The sequence below is a fragment of the Neoarius graeffei genome, chromosome 23 (assembly GCF_027579695.1).
Source record: "Neoarius graeffei isolate fNeoGra1 chromosome 23, fNeoGra1.pri, whole genome shotgun sequence".
In the NCBI taxonomy this organism is placed as follows: Eukaryota; Metazoa; Chordata; class Actinopteri; order Siluriformes; family Ariidae; genus Neoarius; species Neoarius graeffei.
In genome coordinates this window covers 53,801,190-53,813,125 of record NC_083591.1, presented here as the reverse complement: position 1 = coordinate 53,813,125, position 11,936 = coordinate 53,801,190, and the positions used below count along the sequence as shown (strand labels likewise).

General features: G+C 38.5%; 1 long non-coding RNA gene across 1 annotated transcript; it reads left to right on the top strand.

The window, feature by feature from the left end:
- Positions 1-8,705: 8,705 nt before the first annotated feature.
- On the top strand, positions 8,706-10,063 carry LOC132871360 (uncharacterized). The gene is made up of 3 exons (XR_009651282.1): positions 8,706-8,826; positions 9,733-9,782; positions 9,958-10,063. It is a non-coding gene; the product is annotated as an uncharacterized LOC132871360 (long non-coding RNA).
- Positions 10,064-11,936: the final 1,873 nt, after the last annotated feature.

The following is an 11,936-nucleotide window of genomic DNA, read 5'->3' as shown; positions in this document are numbered from 1 at the left end:
CAAAGATATAGAAGATAAAAACTCAGCCGGGTCACTTTTGACCCATGTTTTGCATCAAAGGGTTAATTAACTTTCAGATGTGACTTTTTCTTTACAATTCTTTTATTTTCATGTGATTTTTTTTTCACGATTCATTCCTTTTCACATGTGATTTTTAACACAAATCTTTTACATTCAAATGTTATTTTTACAAAATATATTTCCTACGTGAGATTTTTCACAATTATTTTTCACATGATCTTTCCATGATTTGTTTATTTTCATACTTTTTTGATACAATTCTCTCATTTTCAGCTGTGATTCTGACTGGCAATTTTCATGTGTGAATTTTTTTTACATGACTCAATAAATTTCATGGTTTTTTTTACCCAACCTGTGAAATGTAATAGTGTTGACACCTTGTCAATTTATTTTCATGTTCATTTTTCACGTGAGATATGTGGTTTAATTTTTCACATAAATGATCTTTTTTTTTGCATGTTGTTTACCTGATGTTACTTGAATTCATATGTTTTTTTCCATGTGATCACATACTGTATGATCAGAGTACGATCCAAAGAGGTAGAGAGGCTGTTGTTGTTGAATTAGCTAATTGCTGAAAAAAAAGACATACTTTCCAGATCTTGGTTTGTAAAACTAAAGACAGGTATGATGTATGAAGGTTTGGAGAAGGAGCAGGGAAGTTGGATTGCAGAACAGGATTGTGGTGTACATTAGGAAAAAAAGGAAGGGCAAAAGTCCATGTCCTCGCTCTGTGAAAGCGGAAGGGCTAGCATTCGTCACAACTGACAACTGGCTCCATCGTGGGCTTAAGAAATGATACAGAGTACGTGACATCCACGTTACTAAGAGCTCTGTTTTCCTTTTTCCAAAGACTTTGACTGTAGTGTGTTTCTGTGTGTTTTGTACGCATTAACCCTGAGGAAAAGTTCAAATGCGAAGGAGGAAGAGAACTCCCCTCAGCACTGATAAGTTCCACTAACAAAAACAGAAGTTCTTTCAATGTCCAGGTGAGGATAATAAATGAGAACGGGAACAAGTCAGTCATTTTGTCTAAATGGTTTAATTTGTTATCAGTGTGCTGTATCAAAGTAAGAGTCCCGGAATTTTCCACCCCTTTGGGTTTCCAGCATGATTGGGTCATTTGGTTCTTCCAAGTGTTGGAAGTTGGTTTGTTTGATTGATCGAACCCAGGAGTAGACAATACTTGAGTAACTATATTTACACTCACTGGCCACTTTAACAGGAACTTATTCTTGACTCTGTTCTAGGCTGCAGAAGTGAAATCCAATGTGGAGATGCTTTTCTGCTCACCACGGTTGTAAAGAGTTGCTATGAGTTACTATATCCTTCCTCGTAAAAAATCTCGAACCATTCTGTCCATTTTCTGATCTCTGACCTCTCTTATCAACAAGGGGTTTGTTTCCACCCACAGAACTGTCACTCACTTGATGTTTTTTTGTTTTTTGCACCATTCTGTGTAGACTGTTGTGCGTGAAAACCCCAGGAGATCAGGAGCAGTTTCTGAAATACTCAAACCAGTCCATCTGGTTAGCACCAACACCCATGACACAGTGAAAGAAAGTCACACTTCACTGTGAGATCACAATTTTTCCCATTCGGATGTTTGAATGAAGTGAACATTAATAACTGAAGCTCTTGATTTGTATCTGCATGTATCTGATTTGATGCATTGTGCTGCCGTCAAGGGATCGGCTGATTAGAGAATGGCATCAAAGAGCAAATGGATGTAGAGGTGGCCAGTAAGTGTACTTCGTTGCTATACTTAAGAATTCGTTTGGTGTATTTGTGGTTATTGAAAGTGAATACGTGTACTCTTAGTCATTACATTTCCAAGAAAATCAATCAAACGTGTTCAGTGTCGCATCCAATCAGGTTCATCAGTATAGACGCCGTCAAAAAACAAACAAACCCAAAACTCAGTTATCGTCTCAATTCATCATCAGCTACGGTCGTCTCATGCAACACAATGTAGTTAACGTGACACCATCCACAGGGCTGCAGTGCTGAACTTGAGGATGAGCGCCCCACCCTACCTCAGTAAAATATTTCAATATGCTGAAAAACTTGCATAAAAGACTTCATATCAAAGATTCATGTCTCCTTTACCTTTAAGCACGAACTCCACCTAATTTCAAAACGCAAGGCGACAGAAAAGCATCGCTCTATTATATCACTCCATGGCTAAATTAGGAAGAAAATCAGTGAATGCCTCCCAAAACAATCAAGTAGATGTAAATTGTTCTAATTTCCTAAGGTTCGGCTAGCATCAACTCCAGTAGCTAACATTATTGTCCAGGCAGCAATTCAAATTAGATACAGACTGTGACTAAAATCACAGTAATTTGCGCTAGCTGTTACAAACTGGGACATCTGGTCGCTGTACCCTATAGATCTGGAACGGTAAGAGATAGAGAATGATGTTTAGTGAGGAAAAGTTGCGCCCTGCCACCCTGAACAAAATTAAAAAAAAAAAAAAAAAAACCATGGGTGCAAGTATAAAATTTTCAAAAACCTGAAAAGTCTGACAAGGTCAGACGTGCATGGCGCAGCCATGCGGGGGGGGTTACAAAGGAGGGTGAGCCCCCCCTTAGGGCTTGAAAAACATTTTAAATTACAAGTTAAAATGGTGGGCAGCACGGTGGTGTAGTGGTTAGCGCTGTCGCCTCACAGCAAGAAGGTCTGGGTTCGAGCCCCGTGGCCGGCGAGGGCCTTTCTGTGCGGAGTTTGCATGTTCTCCCCGTGTCCACGTGGGTTTCCTCCGGGTGCTCCGGTTTCCCCCACAGTCCAAAGACATGCAGGTTAGGTTAACTGGTGACTCTAAATTGAGCGTAGGTGTGAATGTGAGTGTGAATGGTTGTCTGTGTCTATGTGTCAGCCCTGTGATGACCTGGCGACTTGTCCAGGGTGTACCCCGCCTTTCGCCCGTAGTCAGCTGGGATAGGCTCCAGGTTGCCTGCGACCCTGTAGAACAGGATAAAGCAGCTACAGATAATGAGATGAGATGAGATGAGATGAGAAGTTAAAATGGTTGTCTCTCATGCAATCTCATGCAAACATTTATAATATTAATAGTTATATGATTTGCATATTCACATCAAATGTTTAATACATTTCATCAATTCATCTGAAATAACAATATTTCAAGTACAAGGCTTGATATTTCAAAACATCTAGCAACTACTAATTTAAATGTTGAAACAACCATTTTTAATATGCTTTTGCTGCGATACCTTTTTTACAATATATACACAGCTTGAGTTACAATAAGGGGCCACATGTCTTGATGTCCTCAGAAACTCCTGGATTTTAGCAAATAACAAGATTCAGCTTTTTCCATATACAAAAATATCTATATTTTATAATCCATTACTGACTACAAATGAGTTTTCAACCCAACAACCACATTAGAAAAGATGATAAAAAAGCTAACAAACTTATTTCAAGACCTACCTTACTTTTATTTAATAATTGAAAGGTAATCAAATGTAAAAAAAAAAAAAAACATGTTTATAAAAGCAGATACTTGTGATGAATAATTGGGCATAATGTCCCCTTACACCGGCCTAACCTGGCTGGTCTAGGGGACATGTGCCCAGCTTCATACCCCCCTTCCCTCAATCATTATTAAACTTGCATCATATACACTACCTATCAAAGTTGAATGTATGTGGTACAAGTTTAACAATGTCCCTTATTTCACAAATCAATTCAATAACGATACAGTCTGACATTAATAAATAAACTAAGTTACTGTACCTGGTTTGATTGGACAGTCTTCTTGTTCTTCAAATGATTAGTCTCATCGGCGTGACTTTTAAGTCCCTTCTTAAGTACTTGATAGTCTTTGAACAGCAGTCACAATACGCAACTCCCGGGACATCCGGTTTTCTCAGCCATATTCCCTATTTGTCACCATTTTTGTCACATTTGCTTAACCATTCCCATCTCCATTTATTTCTAGACATCTTTTCTAATTCTTTTGTATTGGAGCCTTCCGATAAAAACTTCATTTTGACATATTTTGATCAGCAACCAGAGGCAAAGCACGTGGATCTGTCGCAAGGGAGGGAAGCGAAATAAGGCTTATTATAAAAGCTGAAGTTTCATTGGATGGCAGTTAACAGTGAGCCAATCAAAAGCACCGTTCTAACTTGCACCAAAAGAAACGGCGACTCATGGGAATAGCTGCGTTGATTTGGTCGAACAACTTGCTACGTGCGTGAAACATGATATCACACATGTATAACACCGTGAAACAATGGGCTAGTCAGGACCGCTTGTCGGTGAGCGGCGTATAAATTGAATGAGGTTTGTGGCGAAGACGAGATGAAAAGATTTGCCTCGTGCAGAGACTGTACCGCGGTAACCTGGTAATACGCTGAGAGTGAGACAGTGAGAGGGCCACCCCCCCCGAAAATCTCAACGGATTTACACGATTTGGAAAAATGACTTTTTCAGAACCGAAAAAAATGGAGCTTCCGGCACATGCTGGAAAACTTTCACCCATGAAAAAAAAACTGATTGAAAAAAGTATGAAAATTGACAGTTGAAAAAAAATCCCTTCTTTCATGGATCATTCCAATCAGTGATCCAGATCAGCACCAAAAGTCATAGCAATGTAATTCAGCCCAGAGGTATTCTTCATGTGAAATTTGGTGATGACTGGTTGAAAAGTGATGGAGAAATAGTGTCCTAAAAATGCTAGGATAATAATAATAATAATAATAATAATAATAATAATAGGAAGAAGAAGAAGAAAGTAGAAAGATCCTTTGTGAGAGTAACAATTTGCACTAGCACTGCTAGCGCAAATTAATTCAAGGATTCTAGTTACGGCTATTTACGAGGCAGTAATTCAATTTCTAGGATTCCACATGGTCAGAAGTAGGGGTGCAGTTACAGTAGGAGTCCATTTCTGTCCCCCAAGGTACAATCTACACTAATGTACCCCTTAGGGCTCATTATTGGGCTTCAAGGTAACTATGTGTACCTTTTTAGGGTCAAAAAGGTACATATACGTTCCCAATCAGTATATAAAAGCTCCAAATAAGTACCTTAAAGGGTACTTAGATCCAGTGACAATCTGTTGTACCCCAAAATATACAATGATGTAGTTTATTTTCTGATAGTGTAGTTACGGCCAATATTGAAAACTCAGTGATGCTTTCAGATAGACCAGTGTACTTGGTTTAAAACATCCATCCATCCATCCATTATCTACACCACTTATCCATCAGGGTCTTGGGGGAAGCTGGAGCCAATCCCAGCTGACTTTACCCGAGAGGCGGGGTTCACCTGGGCAGGTTGCCAATCTATCACAGGGCTAACGCTGAGATGAACAACCATCACACTTGCATTCACACCCATGGCCAATTTAGAGCAACAAGTTGACCTGCATGTCTTTGCGAGGAAACCGGAGAACCCAGAGGAAACCCACATAGGCATGAGGAGAACATGCAAACTCTGCCCATAAAGATCCAGTTGACTGTGAGGCTCGAATCCAGAACCTTCTCACTGTGAGGCAACAGAGCTAACCACAGTGCCACCCTGCTTTAAAACAAAACCAAAAAAAACAACAACAGTTAAACAGGAATAAGTTAATTTTCACAAGAAAACATCATGTAGATACAGGCGAAGCTGTGGCCTAATGGTTAGAGATGCAGCTTAGGAACCGAAAAGTTGCTGGTTTAATTCCCTGGACCAGCAGGAATGGCCGAAGTGCCTTTGAGCACGGCATCTAACCCCTTACTGAGCCCCAGGGTACCGTAGGTTGTCTGTTGCTCTGGATAAGAGCGTCTGCTTAATGGTGTTAAGTTAATTCCATCAGTAAAAGCATTGAAAAGTCCAGTAGCAGCTTCTTTGACACTTTATCTTCTAGACTTTCACTTCAGTACAATTTCTCACTACTTTCTCCAACCCTGAATGAACCCACGTGTGTTTGAAACTCCAGTCCTCCAAGTGTGTAAATATTCTTTCTATCTTGACTTGATAGAGATACGTCATGCATCATGCATATTAGTGTTCCTAATTCCTAAATTCCCTCAGGTACAGACATCTCGGTGCAAAAACACTACTGAATAACCTGCGATTGCAAAATAGACACGATTCAGCTGTACATGGGGTGTCCTCACTGCTCAGGAATGTTTTCTTTACGAAGGTAGCTTTTGTTCCAGTAGCCTGAAGCTTCAGATTCCATTTTGACTCACTTGGTTTCGTTAGCATTCTTTCCAAGTCATGCAAGTGTTCATTGAATTTGGGATAATAATCCTTTCAAACTCTACTCTAATATAGACTCTACTAGATATTATTTCAAGACACATTTGGTTTCTGAATGATTCTGTTGTTTTTGAACGAGCTGCTAAGGTAATCAGATCAGTGACTCAAGTGAGTCACTGCTGTACACTGAATCATTCTTTACACTGAAACGCCCAAACCAAAGCACTACGTTTTCTGACATATACATGACTGATTTCATGATTCTCAAAACAGACTTTATGAAGGTTAACATTATATGTTTGTTTGTCTGTGATTTATGAGTTTTATGTGCAGCTGAACCTGATCCATGCCCTTTGACTCAGTGAATCCTTTCGGTCATGACGGAAATTCACTCCTCTTTTCTCACATTCAGAGGACAAAAATTAAAATTTTGTAGTCATGACTTTTTACAGAATGTGTTTTACCTTTCTGTGGTTTTTAAACATCTGTGAATTGTATACTGTAAGTCCAGGGCTGTAACTAGTATGAAAAAAATTGTAAATAGCTGCAGAAATGTGCCTTAGTTTGCTTTTGTATTTCTAAATGCTGTACTAAAGAAGCATAAAGAAGAAGACATTCACAAGAACGTTCTTTTGTAGTGGTTAGCACTGTCGCCTCACAGCAAAAAGGTCCGGGTTCGAGCCCCGTGGCCGGCGAGGGCCTTTCTGTGTGGAGTTTGCATGTTCTCCCCGTGTCCGCGTGGGTTTCCTCCGGGTGCTCCGGTTTCCCCCACAGTCCAAAGACATGCAGGTTAGGTTAACTGGTGACTCTAAATTGACCGTAGGTGTGAATGGTTGCCTGTGTCTATGTGTCAGCCCTGTGATGACCTGGCGACTTGTCCAGGGTGTACCCCGCCTTTCACCCGTAGTCAGCTGGGATAGGCTCCAGCTTGCCTGCGACCCTGTAGAACAGGATAAAGCGGCTACAGATAATGAGATGAGACATTAGATACTTTATATAACATTACTACATTTTTATTTCATCTAGTCATTGTAAATTATAGAAAACATTTTTATTCTATTTTTCTTCTATATTAACGTTTATTTACATAAAAAGGTTTTTTCAGTTTTTCACTGAAAAAATATATGAAAAATATTACATTAAAATATACAGAATTTATTCTATCCATATTCACTGGATATGAGCAATCGCGCGCTCTGATTGGCTACTCTACTACTAGGATATCAGCTCATATACCCTAAGGAGAGAAAAGCAAAATGGCGGAGCGTATTGCTGAACCAACCAAGGATGAAATAAAAACTCTACTCGAAATTAATTTCCCTGAGGGAACCCTCCCAAAGGGATCAATAAAGTTTTATCTAATCTAATCTAATCTAATCTAATCTAATCTAATCTAATCTAATCTAATCTAATCTAATCTAATCTAATGTCTAAAACAAAACCCCAAAAATTGCTACCAAGAATTTAAAAGAAACATAAATAGCTAAAAGAACAGGGTGCTTGCTCTTTTTCCAAATCAAAATTCCAGACTTTTTCCAGACTTTTTCAAAACTGATATTTTTATTCCCAAGACCTTGACTTTATGTATTTTTACACTTGCGTGCCTACTGCCTACTTTATTGGTTGAGATAGTACCAGTTGTGTTTAGTACATTTTAATAAAATCGAATTAACAAAATGAACTCAGGATAAAAATAACAAGTGAAAGAATTTCACACAAACAAGTTTCACTAAGAGGTCATCTGTAAATATAAAAACAGAAATGAATGGATGAAAGTATGTAGAATTCAATCAATTCATTCACACCTTATTTTCTATCCTTGACATAACTGAACCTATCTTTATGTTCTCATATGTTATGTTCTATTTAACTTTAACAAGCTGTATCGCAAGAACATTCACAAAAGTGCATATATACCACCAAGCATTTGGTTAGAAAAAAAATAAGTTGCAAATGGCAAAGACTTAATTGTCTAATTTCTAATTTCATTTAACTTCAAATCCAGCTTCTTCTGGATATCACTAAGTTCCCGTTCCTTTTCTTTGGCAGACTTCCTCATAGCATTTGACTGGGCTATCAATTGTATTTGACCGAGCTTTTCCGCTTTGGTAGCCAGGTCATCAGCCGAGGACAAGAGGCCACTGATGTTCAACTCGATCCGTTTTTTTGTTTTCTTTAGTTCATCAACATCTTCCAAGATGGCCTTTCTCTTTTCTCCATGCTGCAAGTCTTCTTTTTTCTTTTCTTCATCCTCCAAGAAACACCTGTACTTCTGTCTATAGCACATGATGCCGAAAGGAGAAGTTCTTTTGTAATTGCGACATTCGTCAAACCTCCAACATAAGAGATGTGATCACTGATGATCCTCTGTGTGACAAGTGTTCTTTCCTTCATATTTTCTACCTCTATTTCTCTGTTCACAGAAAAGCCACGCTCAACTGAGGCTTGTCCATGAGACAGCAAGAGGACCCTTCTCACCAAATCCCACAAGTTTTTCCACTCAGGTTTATTTCCCATATGTTTGTACATCAGGCTATCCAGTCTGGACTGAGGATCATCGGTCACAAACTCCTCATCTGCTCTGCAGTATGTAGAGAAGTCACTAAACTGCTTAAGGATATCATCGCAGTTCCCCTCTTTCATTTGTTTGGCACTTACAAGGTGCTCTAGACAGACCTTTAATTTCTGTTTGCACTTGTCCGAATTCTGAACAATTTGTGTAGGGTCCAACCACACCAAATTTCGAACAAGAGAATATCTGAGTGGGCATTTCTCAAGTAATTTGGCAACCGTAGCCTGAATGAATGTTTTGGTGCTGGTGCGAAGGGCAAATACCTGCTTTTCTGACACCTTTTTCTTGGTTCTTAAGTCCTTGAGCATGCGATCATGGATCACATGCTTTGATCAAACATTATGAGAGAATAGCCTATCTCAGATAGCCTACAGCCCATGACTGGTAGCCTAATGTCAGAATCGGGGAGAAGCAATCGGGCATGATTGTCGTGTAGTGTGTGGTGTTCTATTGTGCGTTTGAATCTTATACGAGCGTGTTTACAGTCGGAGAGAGAAAATATTGGTCAAGATTCTCTTCATGTGTGTGGCATAGTCCCGATTTTAAAAACTTATAAGATTTCAAAATCGTGTAGTGTGGGGTCAGCTTAAGTGATGCTGCCACACCACATCAAGCCAGCTGTGTAAGCATGAGTTCAGGTATTACGTTCAGCTTGTGTAAAGTTATGATATGACATATGATGTGATATATGATATATTATTTGATTTGGTAGAATGCATAGTCACAATCCGGTGTAGGCTAACTTTTTGGAAACAGTAAGTTAAGGTTTCAAGCTATGCGGTTAGCATAGCTGCTAACTTGCTAAGATGATAAAACGTTTGTTCTCTCATAGAAGTGATTATATGATAACCTTTGACGCTTGTCGTGGTTGCATTATTTGTGTCTTATTTTCCCCCCGTTGCTTTATTTCTTTTGTTTAGGTGCTGTGTTAAGAAATTCAGTCTGAGATGACAGCGAGAAGTTGTGAAAAGTAAGTTATGGCTTCAAGCTATGTGGCTAGCATAGCTGCTAACTTGCTAAGCAGTTAAGATGATAAAACGTTTGTTCTCTCATAGTAGAAGTGATTATATGATAACCTTTGACGTCTGTTGCGGTTACATTATTTGTGTCTTATTTTCCCCTGTTGCTTTATTTCTTTTATTTAGGTGCTGTGTTAAGAAATTCAGTCCTTCCTAATTCCACTGAGGCTGAGATGACAGCGAAGTTGTGGCTGCAGGACATCATGGATGAGCTGCGCAAGTATCGTAAAAGTAGCCTAAGCTAAGGTGCCAAAAAATTATGACTTCTTACTTGCCTTGCCTTGTAATGTTGCCTATATCAAATTATATGAAATGACGACGTTTCTGACTTTGAACCTTCGGTCTCTTCATTTGTGAAACATACAAGGGTTTTAGATTTTGATACAGCCTAAACAAATCAATAAGACCTAATATAACGGTGGGATCCTACTAGAGCGGAGAAAAGCATCCAGATGCCTCCCTCCCGTTGACTTAACTTTGGAAGGGCTGATTTTCAAACGTGCTGCAGTGTTTCCAGCGATGCCGTGAAAGTCAGCTGTTTCAGTGTTAAGCCAATGGGAGAGCGAGGCGTCCGAATGCTTTCCCCGCTCTAGTGGGATCGCACTGCATAGGTCACAGTTATGTCGGGTGTACGTTGGCTCATGAGCCGCATAGGTCACAGTTATGTCGGGTGTACGTTGGCTCATGTTTGGCCACCATTCTAATGCCAACATCTTCCCGATATATTGCCAATTAGCTACCGATCTCCATAATACATCTCACCGATGCACCATATGTCGGGCGGCGCCTGTTGCCCCAATGTCGGCAAGACCTAATTTGCTGTCTGGGTACGTGACCGGTTACCGAAATCATAGTTTTTACACCCTTCCTGTTTCTTATTTCACAATATTATGTGTCTTTGAGCATCTGTGTCTTTGAGATTTTTTTTTCCATACTTTATTAAGACTTTCACACAAAATCCAAGACTTTTCAAGGTCTGGAAAACAGCATTTCAAAATTCCATACTTTTTAAGACTTTCAAGACTTGCGCAAGCACCCTGAAGAATTATAGTTGTGTGCCCCCCCCCCCCCCCCCCCCAAAAAAAAAAATAAATAAAAATAAATAAATAAAAATAAAAAATATCCTGTTCTACACTCCAGCCTAGTCGGTGGCAGTAAAACACCTTTAAGTTGGTTTGCCAACCACCAAAAAACCCTAAAGAAGAAGAAGAAGAAGAAATCCACCAAAAATAATTTAAGAAAGCAACAAAATATGGATGATGATGATGATGATGATGATAGTTTATTTCGAACATATAAACAAACAATGAATAAATAAACAGAAAACAAGAAAAGCAAAACAGCATTTGCAACAAGAACATGTAAAAAGCCACTAAATTAGAAAATAAACCATAAATAATATAGGTAATAATAATATAATATCAAAATCAAAACAAAAGAAAACAAAACAAAAATACAATCAAGGACGCACTAAGCAGTTTTGAGTTTACATGTCCGAAAAGGAGTGGGCTGAAGTAAAAACTTATTTAATCCCACCCCTATTATAAATTGATTATCTAGCTTCCTATATATATATATATATATATATATATATATATATATATATATATATATATATATACACACACACACACACACACATATATATACACTGTATATTTATTATTACTTCAACTATTCCGATATTAATTCTCTATGACTATATCATATAATTAATTATATATGTATATCCACATGTCTACACATAAGTTTACTACTAATACCACGCTCACAATGGAGAGGAACAAAATAAAAACAAAACGAATAGACGATGACTCAAAAAAGAACAAATTTAAAAAATACACAGTAAACAGCCAGTTATGATTAATCCCCTTCATCCTTATACCTTGTGAAAATCAAATTGGTGTACATATTTTTTAAAACGCTTCATGTCTGGACATCCTTTGAGCTCCTCATTCAAACTGTTCCACCGCTTCACCCCACAAACAGAAATACAAAAACTTTTCTTGGTTGTGCGCACCCTATAATTTTTAAATTTAAATAAACCCCTTAAATCCAAACTCCCTTCTCTTTCAGTGAGCAGTTTTTGAATTTTATGTGGTCGT